We start from the raw sequence: 17,134 nt of genomic DNA, 5'->3' as shown, positions 1-17,134 counted from the left end.
TCCCCTACCTGTGGTACTCCAGACGTGCTGTGATGTCATGCTGGAGCACACCGCCCCGAAAGGCAGTACGGTGGAGTTGCCATAACAACATCAGCCAGTCATTGTCTGACACTACAACGTTATCGCAGGAGCTTTTAGGGAGTATTAACCAAAATAGTCTCCAAATATTTGGGCTGGTGTGCTAGTTAAGAATGCATGTGCTGTGTGCTTAGACGGTGCATGTGCAGCGTGTTTTCTCTGTACGTGCATGGTTGGGATGGCCAAATTTTTCTGAAACATTTTGGCTTATCTATATAATATCTTAAAGCAGAGCATTAGAGTGGCAAAAATCAGTGCACATTAGTGTAAAGTTACCCACAGTTACTTAATTTTTACATTGAAAACCAGTGAGACTTAAATCAGAAAAGCCGAGCATGTACCATGATATATAATAGAAAAAGTTTCATCTGAGTAGTCCTTTGCATACAGCATGAAGAGATCAGAATCAGGCTTTCTCTCCTTTTTGCATGCCATGTTCTGTAAAAACACAACCCAGTAGCTTGAAAATCTTGTTTTAACAACTAAAATGCACATGTAATGTGGGTGGAAAAGGGATATTTAATGAATTGAACCAGAGACTGTGGTTCACATAATAAAATAAACCAGCTTGCTTTAAACAGATTTCATACAACCTCTGAAATAGAGGAAGCAAGCTTGCCAATAGCAGGAGCTAATGCTTCAATACCTTTCATTCTGTACTCTGAAAAGGAAACCTCTTCTTAAGCTCATTCATTTTCCAGAGGGAAAATCGAATGCTGTGGCATATTGTCAGAGCTGCTTTATTGTCACCATTTACAAAGGTCACCTGAATTAATTGACTTCTTACCATACATATTGTTAAGCTACCCGTTTCCTGACATTTATGGAGAGGTGGCAGGCTTACAGCCATTGGCTATCTGTTGATGTTTCACGATGTTTGTTACTCAAAACACAGTAACTCTAAAATTGCAAGTAAATAATTGCATTGCTGCAACGGAACAGATTCTTTATGATGCTCTTCAAGGTGTACAGAGAGGGGGGTGGGAGTGGTGGGGAGAAGTAGAAGAAATAATCTAAATACTGAGCTGTTTTTAATGCAGACACAGTATTCTAAAAAGCAAACAGGAACATGCAGGAATATTTAGGTTGTGATTTTTCACTTTGAAGCACACAGCAGATAGCTAAACTGTCTTTTCCACAGCATCAACTAAAACCTCTCTCTGGCTTTCACTGGTGCGTGAATCACACATCCATGCTGATGGACTTTACTGAATATGTTTTCATGTGAAGGGATACTAGGATACTGTTATACTGCATGAAAGAAATGACATACACATGAGGCAACAGTATTGCTAGCGTGGAATTTTATGTTTATTTAAATAGTGAATAATTACTGTCTTTTTTCTAGCCCCCTCCCCCCCAGCATTTACTGCCCCCCTGGTCTCCTTGTGTTGGGCTCTTGTCTTCCTGAACAGCAGTGCTGGGCAAAAACTCAAACTAGACATGTGAAAACAAAGGCATGGAAAGCAAGGACAAACACTTTTGAGCCTTCCTATACTAAAAGAGATGAAGCTTTTATAGTGATGGATTTGAACAAGCAGTCTCCTTATATGAAAATACACTTTGGAGACACCCTGCTGTGATCCTGTTAATTACCAAAGAAGATGAGAACTCTTCTGCTTAATGCGATCCTTTTACCTAACGCGTCTGTTCCAGCTGCATCAGTAATCAGACGTTCACACTGTCCCTTCTGACTGGAAAGGGGATATTTTTAAGCGAAGTCATTTGCCACAATCCTTAAGATGTAGCCTGGCAGAAATTCAATAACTGTTTGTGATATGCTCATTCAGCCCTGCTGCTCAGTGGGTTTTAGGTCCTGACATAAACAGCATTTCCCTTAATCCTTGCACTGGTGAGAAGAAAGGAGGCTGTCCTGTGTCTTGTTTTATTGGTTTCAAAACACAGAGCAACTGTGTAATTTGATTTTGCATCCGAAGCATCAGGGGGAACGTTCTCCCTTTATAATTTTCTTTCCTTTGATGTTCTTTCAAGCTAACAAATGCACAAATCTGATACTCTCACAAGCACATTTAGATTATCTCTGGCACAAAAAGCAAATTGCATTTGCATTTCCGTTCGGAAAGTAAAACGTGAAAATGCGCTAATAAAATAACTTTGCAAAAAGCAGAAAGGAGAAAGAGTTTACACATTAAAATAAAAGGAGAAAAATGAAAATACAGAGGAACTTACCCTACAATAAGAGTAGTTTCAGAGCTGGAGGAGTTCTTGCATCTCGGTAATTTTGATTCCTTAGTTCAGGCAACCACATACTTGTATTAAAGCCAGAGTCTGAGCAGACGTGCATACGTGTGGGTGTGCGTCTAATGGTATATAATACAGAGATGTATCTATCGATATCCTACAGCACGAGAGCCTCTCGGTGCTGCCAGCTGAGATCCCTTACGTTTGCCAGGGCGCTGTTGCTGCCTGGCTGGCTGAGGCTCGCAATCCAGCGGGGGGAGAGAGGGAGAGGGAAGAGCTGCTCGCTAGCTCTTATTTCTCCTTGTTTCCATGGTGGTTAGCGGTGCGTCGTCCACCCTCCCGGCTGTCACACTGACATGGTGCTGCCTGCTCAGCGGTCATTAATAACTGAGCCCCTTCCACTCCCCAGAGAGGAGCCAATGCCTTGGCGTGCCCGGCTGCGGCGTAGGACGCGCGGCTGCGCCAGGCTGGTTGGCCACGGGAAGCTGTCTGTTACGTGACACGGCTCCCCGGCTACGGATGCACGAAGCTCGCCTTCGCACGCTTCCAGAGATCTCTTCCGATTCGTGGGAGTCGCAGGGCACGCTTTGTGTTTTCGCAGAACGGCTCGGGAGGCTTACATTCCTTATTAGTTATTTTTTTTTTAAGGGTATGTAAGCATATGAGGATGTTATCTGCGTTCGGCACAACTGATCAGAGATCGCTGAAGTTCTGCAGAGGTTACTGCAGTTCAGGGGATGCTCTCTACTGAACCATTCAGGAAAAATGCCCCCATCCGCCCTATCATTTTTCTGCCTTTTTTTTTCTTTTTTTCTTTTTTTTTTTTTTTTTTTAAGAAAGCTAAGGATTTTTCCTACTCCCCCTTTCCCAAATTTAATGAAATATTAAATTTTATTGCGTATGTTTATCAACAGGAAGTAAGAGCAATGATACACCTTTCTGAGAAATAAAAATTGAGAATAAACCAGGGAAAGGGTCACCGAAATAAAATCACTTTCTTTTAATCTCTGTCTTCTTCTTGGCCATCCAATTATATAAACAAAGGGCTACACAGATTTTATCTTTCCTCCTTCCTCCCTTTCTTCTTCCCTTCCTTTTCCTTTCTCTTTTCTTTGTGTCATATTCTTTGGTGAAGATTTTTTCCTTTTTTTTTTTTCCCCCTCTGTGAACCAAGAGCACACAAACTACGGATTTTTCAAACACTGTAAAGTAATTCACTTTTTTTTTTTTTTTTAATTGTGTTTAAGGGAAGTCTGCACTGAAATTTATTATCCCTTCTAGATATACAAAACAATATAGATGCTGTTAGGAGAAGCTTTTTCATTGTGCATAGTGTTTTATGTGAAGGAAAGTACTTCGTAATGGAAGATGAACAAAAGGGAAATACAGAGAGTTGGTTATCAACAGGTCAGAACTACGTGTTGGCTGCCTTGCATGCATTCAGCACTCCAGCCCTGAGTGGGACAGGCCACCCTCTAGTGGAGCACAGTGAAATGTGGTTCTCATTTCATGTGTGCTGTGTTCGAAGAAAGAAAGCCTTGTGGTCCTCTCTAATAACAACATGAAAAATTTCTGAAGATTAGCAAACAATGTAAATTCATGTACTTTTTGCAACAGCAGTAGGACCAGATTTCTCCTATAAAATGGTTACTGTTTTATGAATGCTGTGTATCACTTTGATTCACTTGGACTCTGGGATCACGGACTGCATTAGTTTTGTTTTTATTCTGCAAGAAAATGATTTTAAACTTCACAAAATCACTTATTATGAAAAGTGAATTAAGGTACTGCCAACTTCTTCAATAAATTTCTGTCGGTTTTAATTGGTTAGGGGAAATTTTGCAAAACCAATCCTGACTGATTCACCACTGCTTGTATTGTTGTGGCTGTCATAAAGCAGCTTTTTTTCAGGTCTCCATCAAATTTGTGAGTAGTGCAATTAGAATAAGTACAGAGAGCAACTTTTCAAATTCTTTAAAGATGTGTGCAGTTCAGGTTTCATCCATGCAACTGAGCATATATGAAATAATGGCATTTAAGTGACAGGCTGAAAATACATGCAATACACCTGGGTGGGAGGAAGGCTGTGTGGCCCTTCCATTTTTTCCCTTTCCCTTATTATAGCCTTTTTTTTTTTTTTCCTACTGTGACTTAAAGTAATATAACAAAAGCACTTGGGGCCAACCCATCTTTGTCTGCCTTTTACTTCTTGCCTGGGACAGGGAAGGAGGGAACACCTCAGGCTGTAAAGATTTTATGTCACTTTTTCATGACCTCAGGGTTCACCAGTGAAACCTTGTCTCTCCTGTGTCCCAGAAGGTGGTTCAAAGCACCTCTGATAGTATTTTAATGTTCATCACTGTGAGATGCAAATGTGAACTATGGTAAACTTCCCAAAGTGAACCTATCAGCCTTCCCTGCTGCCTGGTTCCGATGGGACAGCACTCAGGATGTGTTAAGAAAGCACAACCAAAAGTCAGAAAAATAAGACTTCTTGCCAAGGTAGCCCCATAGGAAAATGGAAATTCTGCCTGATCCCAGCCACATGGGTAGTTGCACCTGGCCCAGGAAAGATATAAACCCTTGCTCTAGCTATTAGGCATTCAGTGGCCCTGGGGGTGAGAGGGAGAGAAGTTAAAAGAAAAAAATAAGAGAATTTCAAAAAGACTCGTCCAAATGGAAAATAGGAACAGGTTAAAGTCAACAAAGTACTGCTACTTCTGTGATCTCATCCAGTGGAGAAATGAAGATCTGGAGAAAAGGGAGTAGGTAGGGACTGCTGTTGTTCAACGTAAAGGTCTCTTGGGTTTTGCCCCAACCTCACATACTCACTGTCGTTCATGTAAAAATCTGGCGTTCTAGTTAACATGAGACTCATGTAGAAACATATTCAGTGATTTGACATGTGAATTTAAGATTATATAAGTGTTTCATTTTGGTTGATTGGTATGGACTATGTAATTAGAAGGCTAAATAATTAAATCAGCTTAAAATATACTTGCATAAAGAAAGTGAGTTTTTATGATAGACTATACATGCAATTAAAATACCTCCTTGATAGGCGTACATTTTCATATTAGTTAAAATGTTATTATATCATAATAGAGTTCTGTTTCATAAAAAATGAAATAATTGATTTTTTTAATTAGCTAATGCTAAGGAATAATTTTTTTTGAACTCTCTGCAGGTGAAAAATACCTTTTATAACAATACAGTCATGATGATTAAGGTTCATTAAGTTATTTTCCTGTTGATTTCACTGTGATGCATGGTGGTTTTAAAATAGCAGTGTAATCTATTTCAACAGAATTATATATATGTAGCTTATTTGGTTATGGGATAGAAAAAAAAACAAAACTCAAACTGATAGAGATACAATGAAAGTAAAGCGTGCTAGCTCCAGGTAATTATTTTGCATCTGATTACTGGGTCCACATGAAAATAAGCTAAGTATTTATTTAAACATTTAGTATGATGAATAAAAACCTTAGTTATTAAAATACAGTGATTCTGTGCCTGCATTCTTCGTAAAACTGAAAGGGGATTTCAGAACCTTTGTCATTAAGGTCAAGGGTGGAGCATCTCTAGGCTTTAATATCCTGTAGGCTTACTGTGGGTCAGGCAATTAGCAGAGACCATTTCTGGTACTCTTAGGCTCTGAGTACACAGCTGTGTTTAGAATGCAGCAACTGCAGTTAAAATGTGAAATAAATACTATGCAGTTAAATAGAAAAAAAAAAATCCCAACCATTACAAATATTTGACTTAAATTCCAGGGTGAAACACTTTATACTACAATTAGCAATTAAAAAATTCTTCTCAAGTGCTTATCCATACAGATTATGTTCACATGTAAAAAAGCAGACACAATTTGAGTAGCTTTATCAATTATGGATATGTGTGCCACTTTCTTGCTTTCTGAGGCATCACAGTGGCAGGCAAGAGGGGTGAGTGGTGACTCTTTGCACTTCACTCTCCCTTCCTGTAGCCTTTAGTGTAGAAGAGGAAGGAGCTGATGTTCGAGGGGAAAGCTCACCAGTTCTGCATTGCATTCCCCTCATGTCTCTTCCATGTCAGGCGAGGGGCGGTGTTCTGTTCTGAATGAAGGTCAGAATTGCTTGGATTCAAGAAAATCTATCTTGTGACTTCATCAATTAACTTATTAATTGACTTATTAATTATAGGCACTTGTCAGGCATGATTTGCCTGGAAGAGGAAAAAGTGCCATCACTTCCTGTAACCCTGTTCTAGCAGCATTTTCAGTGCTGCTTATGCGGTGTCGTTAACCTGACACTGTTGGGCACTTTTAGGTATTACGGCAACTAACTGTTCACATTTTCCTAAGGGCTATGCTTCCATACAGACAAGTAGTAACTTTTATTAATGTGTCTCCCTCTGCGATTGAACCGTTTTTTCAGTGCACAAGTAAAAGCAACGTTTCTAGCTCTAGTTCTTTGTCTTTTTTGAAGATGAAAGGCTTGTTGCCAACAATGAGTTCAAGTTTCTAAATGCAGTTGTACCACATAATGGAAAGTGTTGTACTTGCCTTACTTAACCTGCTGCTGACTCTGTTTTATCAGATCTCAGAGTTAGTGTTGATAGGATAGAGATAAAGCAGATGGAAACAAATCTAGGCCATGAACCTGTAAAGAATTTCATATAAGGAAAAGTTCACATCTCCACAAAGCACTAGATACTTCATTAAAAGCTATGCAAGTAGAAGGTGCTGTATGACTTGGCAAAATCTGGAACTGTGTAGTAAAGGGAACTGAATAGTACAGGCAAATTCAGTCATGTGTGATGTGGATGAATGAAAGCAGTGGTGATGAGCTGATGCTTATCTTGGTGATCAAGGGTATTTTGCATATTCCAGCAAATTTACCTATTCATGTAGCAACTGTGCTTGATGAAACAGAAAGGACAAGATCCCAGGCAAGAACTATAGTCTAATTCCCCATTATAGGCCCCAGTGCTCTAGTTAGACTTCCTCAAGAATAGTCTGAGATCGAAAAAGTCTTAACGTGTTTTATTTATACTGGTACCTATCAGGTCCGACTCAGAGGGATATCTGAGTTCTTCTGGTTTTCATTCCTGGCTCTATTTTAATAGGCAAGACTCTCTGGCATAGCAGCATCCACCGAAGGCTGGGAATGAGTCACACGTAGCAACCACAACCTCACTATGCCGCGTGGGAAACTTAATGAAGATGAAGTAGTGAAAAGCAGCCAGAGAATTCTTACGTGCAGCTGGATTAGGTAGATGAAATATGAGACCTGTAAAGAGGTTCTCAAGCTCAGCGTATGCATTCTGCTTTAGAACTGATCGCATCTCTGTATGTTAATGTCTTGCTTGTGGTCATACCTCTTTTTTTGTAAGCTGTAATAGTTGGATATAATTTATTGGTATCTTCTCAATGGTAGCTCTTGAAAACTGAGGTGTTCTTGCTGATTTTATAAGAATCTGCCTGTCATTCATGGGACCCAGTGCATGCATGGGATATACCTTAAAGTGCCATGGTTGTCTGAGTTAATCAGTGTCTGCAGCTGATAAAGAAAATGGTGGCAGGAATGATTTGAATATGGGGTCTAGAACTTCCATAATGATTGTGACCTGTTATAGTTCTTACAGGTGGTGGTAAGTCGTGAATTTTGTGGCCTAATCAAGAGGATTTTCTTCATTTCTTTGCTCAAATCTGTTTTCCTTTCTATGGAGAATTAACTGATTCTTTATGCAAAACATATTGACCCTTTTTCTGTTAACACTTTGTGGTGTGGAACATAATAGATGATCAGTGAGAGGGAACCTCATTCCCCCTCAAATCTTTTTTTAATGGTTTTTAGCTTCTTCCTCCAGTAAAGTCACATTTATTTTTTTAAGTATATATGGCAAGCCTTAGTGTGCTCATCGAGGGCAGAACTTCAAACTTGAGTGAAAATGAACAGACGTTTTTGTTATAGTTTATCATGGTTTAATATTAAAAATGGATGGACAATAATACTAATTCTAGATTATTTGCTTTTCATAACTATTTGCATGAGTTACATTGCTGATTTAGATATCTGTAGAAACACAGTCACTAAGCTAAATATTAGAACTAGAATGTTGTTTTCCTTTAACTTTTTTTTTTTTTTTTTTTTCTATGAGACTAAGAGAAATGTAATTTTCTCATGCTATCAATAGCATTCTCAAACTGTGGTCATGGATAATTGTTATGAAGTTATTTTGGCAGTGACAAGAAACAGCATGGATATGGGCAGTGTGTGTTCAGAATATGGTTAGGTAATGATAATGAAATACACTAAACTATTAGAGTGTATTGGGTACCAAGGTGAAGTTCTTAGTACTTTACTTACGCAATTTCCTTTTTTACAACTTGCAGATCTAGAATATTAATTAAAAGGTCATAGGAACGTACAACATCCTTACTGGTTAGAAACAAACAAACAAACAAACAAATTATTTAATTACAAATGCAGTAAATGTTTTCCTTCTCCTCTGTTATTCGACTGCCAAAAACTGTGGGTGCACATGAAATATATTTTGTGGTATACTTCAAAAGTTATCTTTACATTAATAAGTTGGAAGTAGATAGGATCGTGTACATAATGACTTACTGGAGGAGGAGCTGTTTCAGAGGCTTTCACATAGTTCCCATTACTAAGGAAACCACTTATTTTGTCTGTGCATGTTTTGAATAGATCTCTCATTTGAAGTCTGGTGCTCAAACGCTGAGAATTGCATTATAGCACTGAGAAAGAGGCAAAGGAGACAAAAGAGGCTTAGAAACATCACTTCTTTAAGGAGTACAGTTGAAGACTATTGCATTACATGGTTATGAAAGTGTACACATCTGTTTATATTTCAGGAGTGCGTATGTATGCATTTTAATTGCTTTGTTCCTACTAGAAAAAACAAAAAACAAAAAAACGCAACAGAATGAAGGTATTAATCAGTAAAACAAGGCACTTTGCATGCCTCTATTCTAAGGACACTTGAGAAATCTGTTGTACCATTTTGGTAGTATCAGATATGAGTTCTAAAATGAAATGTGTTGTTAATTTGAAATAGAAAGAGGTGCCTATCCAATAAAAATGGCTAAAACAGTTCTGTGAAGGTGGCCATGGATTCAACCAGTTGACCAGATTTCTTTAGAAAGTGAGCCTGTGTTGGCAAAATTACTGTTTGAAGACATGATTGCAAACTCACAAATGTATTTACATTATATTAGAGTCAGCACATTTTCCCCATATGAATAGCACCTGTATTTTGGTCAAGAACTGACTAAACACTTGTCTTAATAAGTGAATGCAAAATCGCCCTATTATAAATTGCATGTTCTTGATTGATATGCTCAGAAGTAAAAGGTTGCTTTAGTACCACCAGAACAGTCTGGTTTGAGGGGATATGTATATAAAGTGTAAGTATTTCCATTATTTGGAACAGAGTCCAAACTATTCCTTAAATATTGGAATTGTTCACAAATAAACTGCAAGTATCAGAGAGTTGTAGTAATCTAACAGATTGACAGGGAGCTGTAGGAAAATTAAATCTGTGGTCAATAAATGTTCTTATTCAGCATTTCCAATAGTTGAATTAGTTTATAAGTTTGTTTTTCTGTCAAGTGGGACAGAAGACAAAGACAGAAATTCCCATTTTCCAGGCATACAAATCCCATGACTTTGTAGGATGATGTGACAGCAAAAACAGTGCTACAGAAAGTTTATTTTCTGTAAAAACAGAAATATATTCTATACTTTGAAAGTGTTAGCACCACTTTGATATGTTTTGAAATGAAGAACCTTAAGTTGTCAGCAGTTTGGGGTTTATCTGATGTGTAATTATTCTTAATATGCATTGCGTAGTTCATATGCCATTGTAGTTGACAAGAAATTACTTTTAAAGCTAACATGCTTTAAAGGGATTTATTTGTGCATTTCTGTGCACAGGCAGTCCCATACAGATTTTCCTCATTAACTCCTTGACTATTTTATAAGGGAGAGAATGACATCTGTGGTAAAGCTTACATTTCATTGGCTTGACCTAGTTGGTGAAAGAAAATAAATGTCTTTACATTACATAGAGATATCAGGCCTCAGTTGTCTCAGCTAAGAAATATCAATTTTTAATATTCCCTAGTATTTGTATTTTTTCAGTGCTGTACTGGTTATGTTTGCTTTCTGCTGCTTTACTGCAAGGATTCATAATGTGTCTCAAGGTAAACTAAAAGCATTGCTATTCATTATCCTTAAATTTATGTTTGCAGCAAGAAATAAGGTCTTCGGTGCTTGGTAATACTGACAATTTCTTTTATGATGTAACTGGTTTGTTTCCAAAAGAGTGCATTCAGCCTCCCACTCTCATCAGTATTATCACAAAAGAGATTAAATCAATATTTTTTATAAAATAACTGGGATAGGAACTCTCAGAAAAAGCGAGGATTTGTTTTGGTACAAGAGTATGAGTTTACCTGGTGGGAGCTGTAAATGCCTTTGATACTGGAGGACACATAAGAGTTAATAATTAAATTTGTAATCTTTATTACCTTTATTTTTATTTTTTTATAGCTGAAATTAAATATTTGGTTAAAAATACAAAAAGCAGTAGATACGGTAAAAAATGCTTCATTCCCAAGTAACTTTTATGATGACATCACTGTGGGGAGGAGGTAGTAAAGGAGAAAGGAATTTTTCCTGTGATAAGCATCTCAGAGGAACATAGGGATATCATTCAGAAAGACTGTTTGAACTTCAGTAATAGAAATGGGATTACACTCCAAGTAGTCTACGATGAAAGGTCATTTGGAGCCAATAACATGCAATTCCGCTGTAAGTTGTGGGCATATTACTTAGAAATAACTGAGGAGGAGAACATATCTCTGTATTACTGGCCAATCAAGAAGTATGAGCTGACAAAGTGGCACAGCTGTGAAAAAGGCAAATATGATCGTAGTATGCACTGGGAGACTTATTCCAGTAGCAGTAGGGAATTAGTATTACTTTGGACACCTCATTTGGAGTAATTCATTCAGTTGTGTTTTTATGCTTGAAAAAAAGGTGAACTCAAGCTGGAACACATGCAATTAAATACTATTTAGATGATGGCAAAGCCCACATTACAGAGCAGTTTATGAAACCTTGCCTTGTTTAGTGTAGGAGAATCAGAGAGAAAATAAGATTCCTGCTGATAAATACATTCTGCTGATACACAATGAGAGGTAAAGCTAGCCAAAGAACAAACGTGTAAGTGACTGTGATTAAATTTAAGTCTGGAAATTAGGAGAGGTGTTTTTCTGTTTGCTTGCTTTTGTTTGTTTGTTTGCTTAAGTCTTCAAGTTTGAGTCATTACATCCTGAGACAAATTTCCAGTGAAAATAGTTTGGATAGAAAAAACAGTCAAGAAGAAACCAAAATAGTCACAAACCAGATGAAAGCAACCAACCAAAAAACAAAAACAAAACAAAACAAACAAACAAACAAAAGCAAAACAAAACAAAACAAACAAAAACAAAAACAAAAACAAAAACAAAAACAAAAACCACCAAAGCCAGCCAACCAACCAACCAAAATATCCAGCCTTTGAAGATACAGTTATATTTGTAAAAGAGGTATGTTGACAAATAACTAACTTCACACTTATAGAAGAAGGGGCTAGACTTACCATTTTAGGAAGGTCTTTTCAGTACTTTAAAAACCTTACTTAGCAGATTTCAGTATAAATCCCATCCCTATCTATTATATTCTAAATTCTATTAAACTGTCTTTGATAATCTGGAATATTTGGAAGGATGGGATTTTCTAACTCCCAATCTGGAGAGAGCACTGTTGTTTCAGTTGTAAAACACCTTCTCTCAATATTTACCCCAGCAAGAATAAGTAAAGAAAATATTAGTTCAGTAATTTACATTTACTTACCATTATATAATAGTGGTTTGCCTATTTCTACTTACTACTAGCTGAGTGGCAGTGCAAAAAAATCAGGAGAAAAAATGAAATTAACATCTTGCATTATACCCTTTGATTTCCAGTTCTCTTCATATTTTTGAAAACAGTAAAGACCTTGATAATATTCTCTGAAACTAATTCTTATCCAAAGGCCTTAGATTTTACCATACCTTTTGTTCCTGTCTACCAGTTTGATCACCCGATACCTGTTGTTCAGGTAATGTTTTCAGTAACCTCAAGTGTTTTTGTTTGTTTGTTTTCAGTTGCTGTGACAGATAATTAGGGTTTCCAGGTTCAGCTACATGGAAGTCACAAAAATTCTTGTATGCACAAAAAGAACATATAAACCTCATTATCTTAAAGGCAAAAACTACCCCAAAATTACTTTTTTTTTTTTTTTTTTTTTTTGGTACAATCCTTTAGCAATTTCGTTTTGGTGACATCTACTTTTTCTACGAGTAGCTGCAAGAAATAGTAATAAATCCACTTTTTAGATAGTTCTATATTTTTTCATTGGGCGTTAGGTTGAATTTCTCTAGCGAATAGGCCACCTATGTATTCAGCCATCTTTTAAAGTGGCTTTAATAGGCAAGTGCATTAACTCATTTCAGGTTTTCCTACAGAGAGAGATTCATCATGGTAACAGACTTGATGATGGAAGAGCGTACTTTTCTCATTACTGCTAATTCAAATGTTGTGCCAAATGGGCTTTCAGGAACCGGAACACAAATAGTTTTGGCCTTAGTGAAACAGTAATAACATTCAAACTGAAATCCCAACAAGTTAAAATGCCTGGGTCGAAGAGGGAGAAATCAAGCCACTGATTCAGTGTCAGATTTTGCTAAATGTACTCTCAGGCCACATATTTTTATCATGGTTACTGTTATTTCAAATGAAGAATATTGAACTTAATATAAAGGAGACTTTTATATTGTCATTTACAAATGTGCCTCAAGAGTGACCTAAATGGTGGATAATTTGGTATGTCAGGCAGGAGCACTAACTTTTGACCAGGAGAGGAGATTCTAGTAATTCCATTAATTCCGCTACCCTCTCCTGAGACTCTCTCTTAGTCTTGGGTGTGAGTGCAACTGCTTTTGGAAACAAGCCAAAACCTTCATTGCTGTCTACACTGTACTTCAAAACCTTTAATTGAATATTCCTAACTTGGCTAATCATAAATTACCTTAGACTTTGAGTCTCATTTTCCACTGATTCATCTTCCCAGTGCCCAGTCTTTTCCTCCCCTTTGTGGCTGTGCAAAAAACATTCAGTTCTTTTCTCCCACCTTGCTCCTCATTTTGAAAGAAAGTAGTCGACGCTACTTTTGTCTGAAGAAGAACAGAATAGAACAGAACAGAATATCTCTAGTTGGAAGGGACCTACAACAATCATGTAGTCCAGCTACAACAGTAGTCCAACCAGACCATATGTCCAAGAGCATTGTCCAAACATTTCTTGAACTCCAGTAGGCTTGGTGCTATGGGTAGCCTGTCCCAGTCCCTGACTACCTACTGCTAGGTGCAGAACCTTTTCCTAACACCCAACCCGACCCACCCCTGTCCCAGCTCCATGCCGTTCCCTTGGGCCCTGTCGCTGTCCCCAGAGAGCAGAGCTCAGCACCTGCCCCTCCACCCCCCGTCATGAAGAGGTGATAGAAGTTTTGACTGACGCTGACAGCTCATGTCTTTGTCTGGGCTAGTTTCTTTGTCTTTGCTAGCTTCTGTCTTGAGGGATGAATATTTCAATCCTCTGCTTCTTGCTCAAGTTTAGTGAAGGCATCTTTAGCACAAGCCACTTTCAGAGATGTCAGAGGAAAAGCTGGGCCTTCCTGGTTGTGTGGCATCCATTTCTTCTATTGCTTTTGGTTAAAAGACCCCTCTGAAGGGGTCTGCTTTAACAGTGCTGAACACATGGCCACTCTGACCCTGGGACACAGCTGTCAGCCCAAGGATGGGTTCCATATCTGCTGGTAGGGTTCCCTTCTTTCCATACAGACTGTATGTGGGGCAGCCGGGGAGGCCCGTATGGACACGTGCTGTGTGATCAACACCTGCCCTCCTTACTGCAATGCTTCTGGAGTCAGATGGTGAAACCCTGTTTCTGTTTAAATTGTGGGAAGGCGAAATCAAGAGTGCAGTCACATTTTCTTCTTTTTGGTGGGATGGAAGGGCAGAAAGAGACGTAGCAAGGCATGTAATTCATGGGTAAATGCTTGGAAAGCTTGCAAGGCAGATGGATTGAAAAGTCAATGTTGTGGCTATGATAAACCGGTGAGAGAAGCTTCCATGTGGCATGTGCCAGTATGACCTTCTCCTTGCCCACTTTCAGCACAATTGTACTCCAAGGGCTCTAGGGTATTTGTGGCACCAAACATCCAGCATTTCTCTATGCAAATTTTCATACCACTCTGTGCATTGAATAAATTTTGTCTCTATAAAGCTTGAAGGTCTATGTTGAGAATTTACTAAAGCACATTTAAATATTTATTTATAAATTAGGCTGACACCTTCAGTATATTTATGGTCAACCATTATTCCTGTGTTTAAAAAAAAATGTTCTGCAGATTGCTTTTTTTAAAGGGAGTCTAAAGTTTTATGATCTTGGCTAAGGAGAGGTACAATATGAATTATTATCCTTATTCTATACAGTTTTTATGGTTCTTCTGAGTCAACCTAAATGACAAATTTCAATGCAAATGCAAACAACAACAAATTAAGCCTTTTTTTTTTTTTTCTTACCACACAAATCACTAAAGAATTAAGGTATGCTTATTAACTAGCTCCAACTGAAAGCAACGAGTAGGGTTCAAAAAGGTTCAGAATTTAAAAACAAGTGTCCCGACATGAGAGGTATCTTTTGCATAGGTTAGTAACTGTGAATTACTAACTCTGCCTGTATTAGTTTGAGCATAAATGTGTCACAACCTTTAAATAGTACGATTAATCAACCCTTTCAGAAGAGCTCTGGTGTTAGAGAGCTCTATAATACATGGCAAATCTTTTTGTTCTGAGAACCATACTTCTATTATTTTACCTGTGTCTAAATCCTGGGAATATTAAAATCTTTCATAAGCTTTATAAAGGATTTAAAGAGAGAGAGAAACTGCTTTTAAACAATGAAAGGCTGTAGGTCTTTATTTTTGAAAGCATTCAGTAGGTTCTATAAACACATACCTTACCTTATTACTGCATAATTCAGTATTTCAGTAGTTCAGTGGGATAATGCTCTGGCTCTTTAAAGAGCTTGTGGAAATGAAACATTTTGCAACAACAACACGGGGCTTATTTGGTAGCTAATTTGCAATAATTTATTGATAACATCTCAAGGAAGCATAGAATCATTCTCACTTTCATTGACAAATCATTCCACGATGTATTTGTAGGGGATGAGATAGATGGTGTAATAAAACCTTTTACATTATGGGTTTCAAAATTAAAGTTTTATAAAGACAAATTTACGACTGATTTTCTTGAAGCCATGAAAATCGTGAAATGGTGGCTTTCATCGTACCAATATGCTATGCTATGGTCACTTTTCTAAGGCCTATTGTAAACTCTCCAAATTACCCATAAGCTAAAATAAATACTAGTGAGCAGTATATATAAATTAAAACCTGGGTAATATGTCAGTTTTCTTGAAGAGAGTTTTGTGAATTACTGATTTCAGTGTGCTCAGAATTTTATGTCTTGGTTTTAGCGATATTAATGCAAAACAAGTCCATTAAAAAGAAGAGAAGAAAGAGGTTATATTTTTAGATATGCAGCTTTAACAGTTAACAGTTAATGTAATGTATGTGCTCCTGGATAACATTTACTGAAACACTTCCCCGTCCTGTTTATGTGTGTATGTGTGCACAAGTGTGTGTGTGCATATGCATTTCTAACAAATTTGATTTTAGGGAACACAAATGTATCTGCAGGTGGGATGATCCCATTTTCCATCTAGTGTTATTCTGTATTGGACAAAAGACCTTAATTAGAAGAACGTTTGGCCTGATTCTAGTTTCACATTCTTTTGTCATCTACATTTAGTCCACATATACAAGTTAGTTCCTTGTGGCTGTGATATTCTGCAATTTAGTATTTTCTGCTTCCACAGTGCACCTGGTTACCATAGAAGCTTATTTTGATTGCCTTGGGAACTTGAGTCAGTTATTAAACTTATTCATCCTCCCAGGTGTATGTATATGTATATAAGTACATTTTGTTTAAATAATATATATATATATAAATGAATGTAAATAAAACATATGGTATACGTTCTTAATTCTGCAGAAAACAGATCTCTAAGGTGGTTCCAAACAGTGTCAAATGCATACAACATCATGCGTAAACATGTTCAAGAGGGTTTTGAAAACACTTAATTAGGCTAATTCTAATTATCTTGAAAGGAGGGCCATCCTGATCTAGCAGTATGACTCTGAGTTTCAATCCTGGCTCTCCATATTATACAAGGTACTCTCAAATCGAGCTCCACTGTGATAAGAACTTCTTTTTCCTAGTAATAAAAACTGACAAATTTTATAGCTTTCATTTTTCTTTTCTTTTATCAGCTTATGAAAAGAGACATTGGTTTAATGTATAAAGGAAAGAAAATTATATTGTTTGGCATGACAGATGATTATTTCTCTTGATTCTAAATCTTGTTATTTAAAATTGGCTGATTAACTTTTAGGACTGTAGTCCATCTGTAGTGCTGCTTACATTGTTGGATAATAATGATGTTTTCAGGTTTGTTTTTAAATATGTTTTAAATACATGTACAGAAGACTATGCCATGAGTAGAACCCAAACATGGCAACTTTGCACAAGACCAAACAGCTAAAATATCAGGCTTATGAACATTAGCATCAACCCACTTACATGTATGTATTTAAAATCCATGTTAGTTTATTTCCTTGCATGTTATTT

General features: G+C 37.3%; 2 protein-coding genes across 6 annotated transcripts in view; one reads left to right on the top strand and one right to left on the bottom strand.

Moving 5' to 3' along the window:
• LRRN3 (leucine rich repeat neuronal 3) overlaps positions 1-2,888 on the bottom strand; it is a 33,455-nt gene extending 30,567 nt beyond the window's left edge. Inside the window, exon 1 of the mRNA XM_068669472.1 lies at positions 2,269-2,888. The gene's annotated coding sequence lies outside the window, so the exon portion shown is untranslated. The remainder of the gene's footprint in view (positions 1-2,268) is intronic.
• IMMP2L (inner mitochondrial membrane peptidase subunit 2) overlaps positions 1-17,134 on the top strand; it is a 474,976-nt gene that overhangs the window by 244,614 nt on the left and 213,228 nt on the right. The gene's annotated exons all lie outside the window — the stretch shown is intronic.

The sequence above is a fragment of the Anas acuta genome, chromosome 1 (assembly GCF_963932015.1).
Source record: "Anas acuta chromosome 1, bAnaAcu1.1, whole genome shotgun sequence".
Classification (NCBI taxonomy): domain Eukaryota; kingdom Metazoa; phylum Chordata; class Aves; order Anseriformes; family Anatidae; genus Anas; species Anas acuta.
The sequence above is the reverse complement of the archived record's forward strand: the minus strand, read 5'-3'. Positions and strand labels throughout refer to the sequence as shown.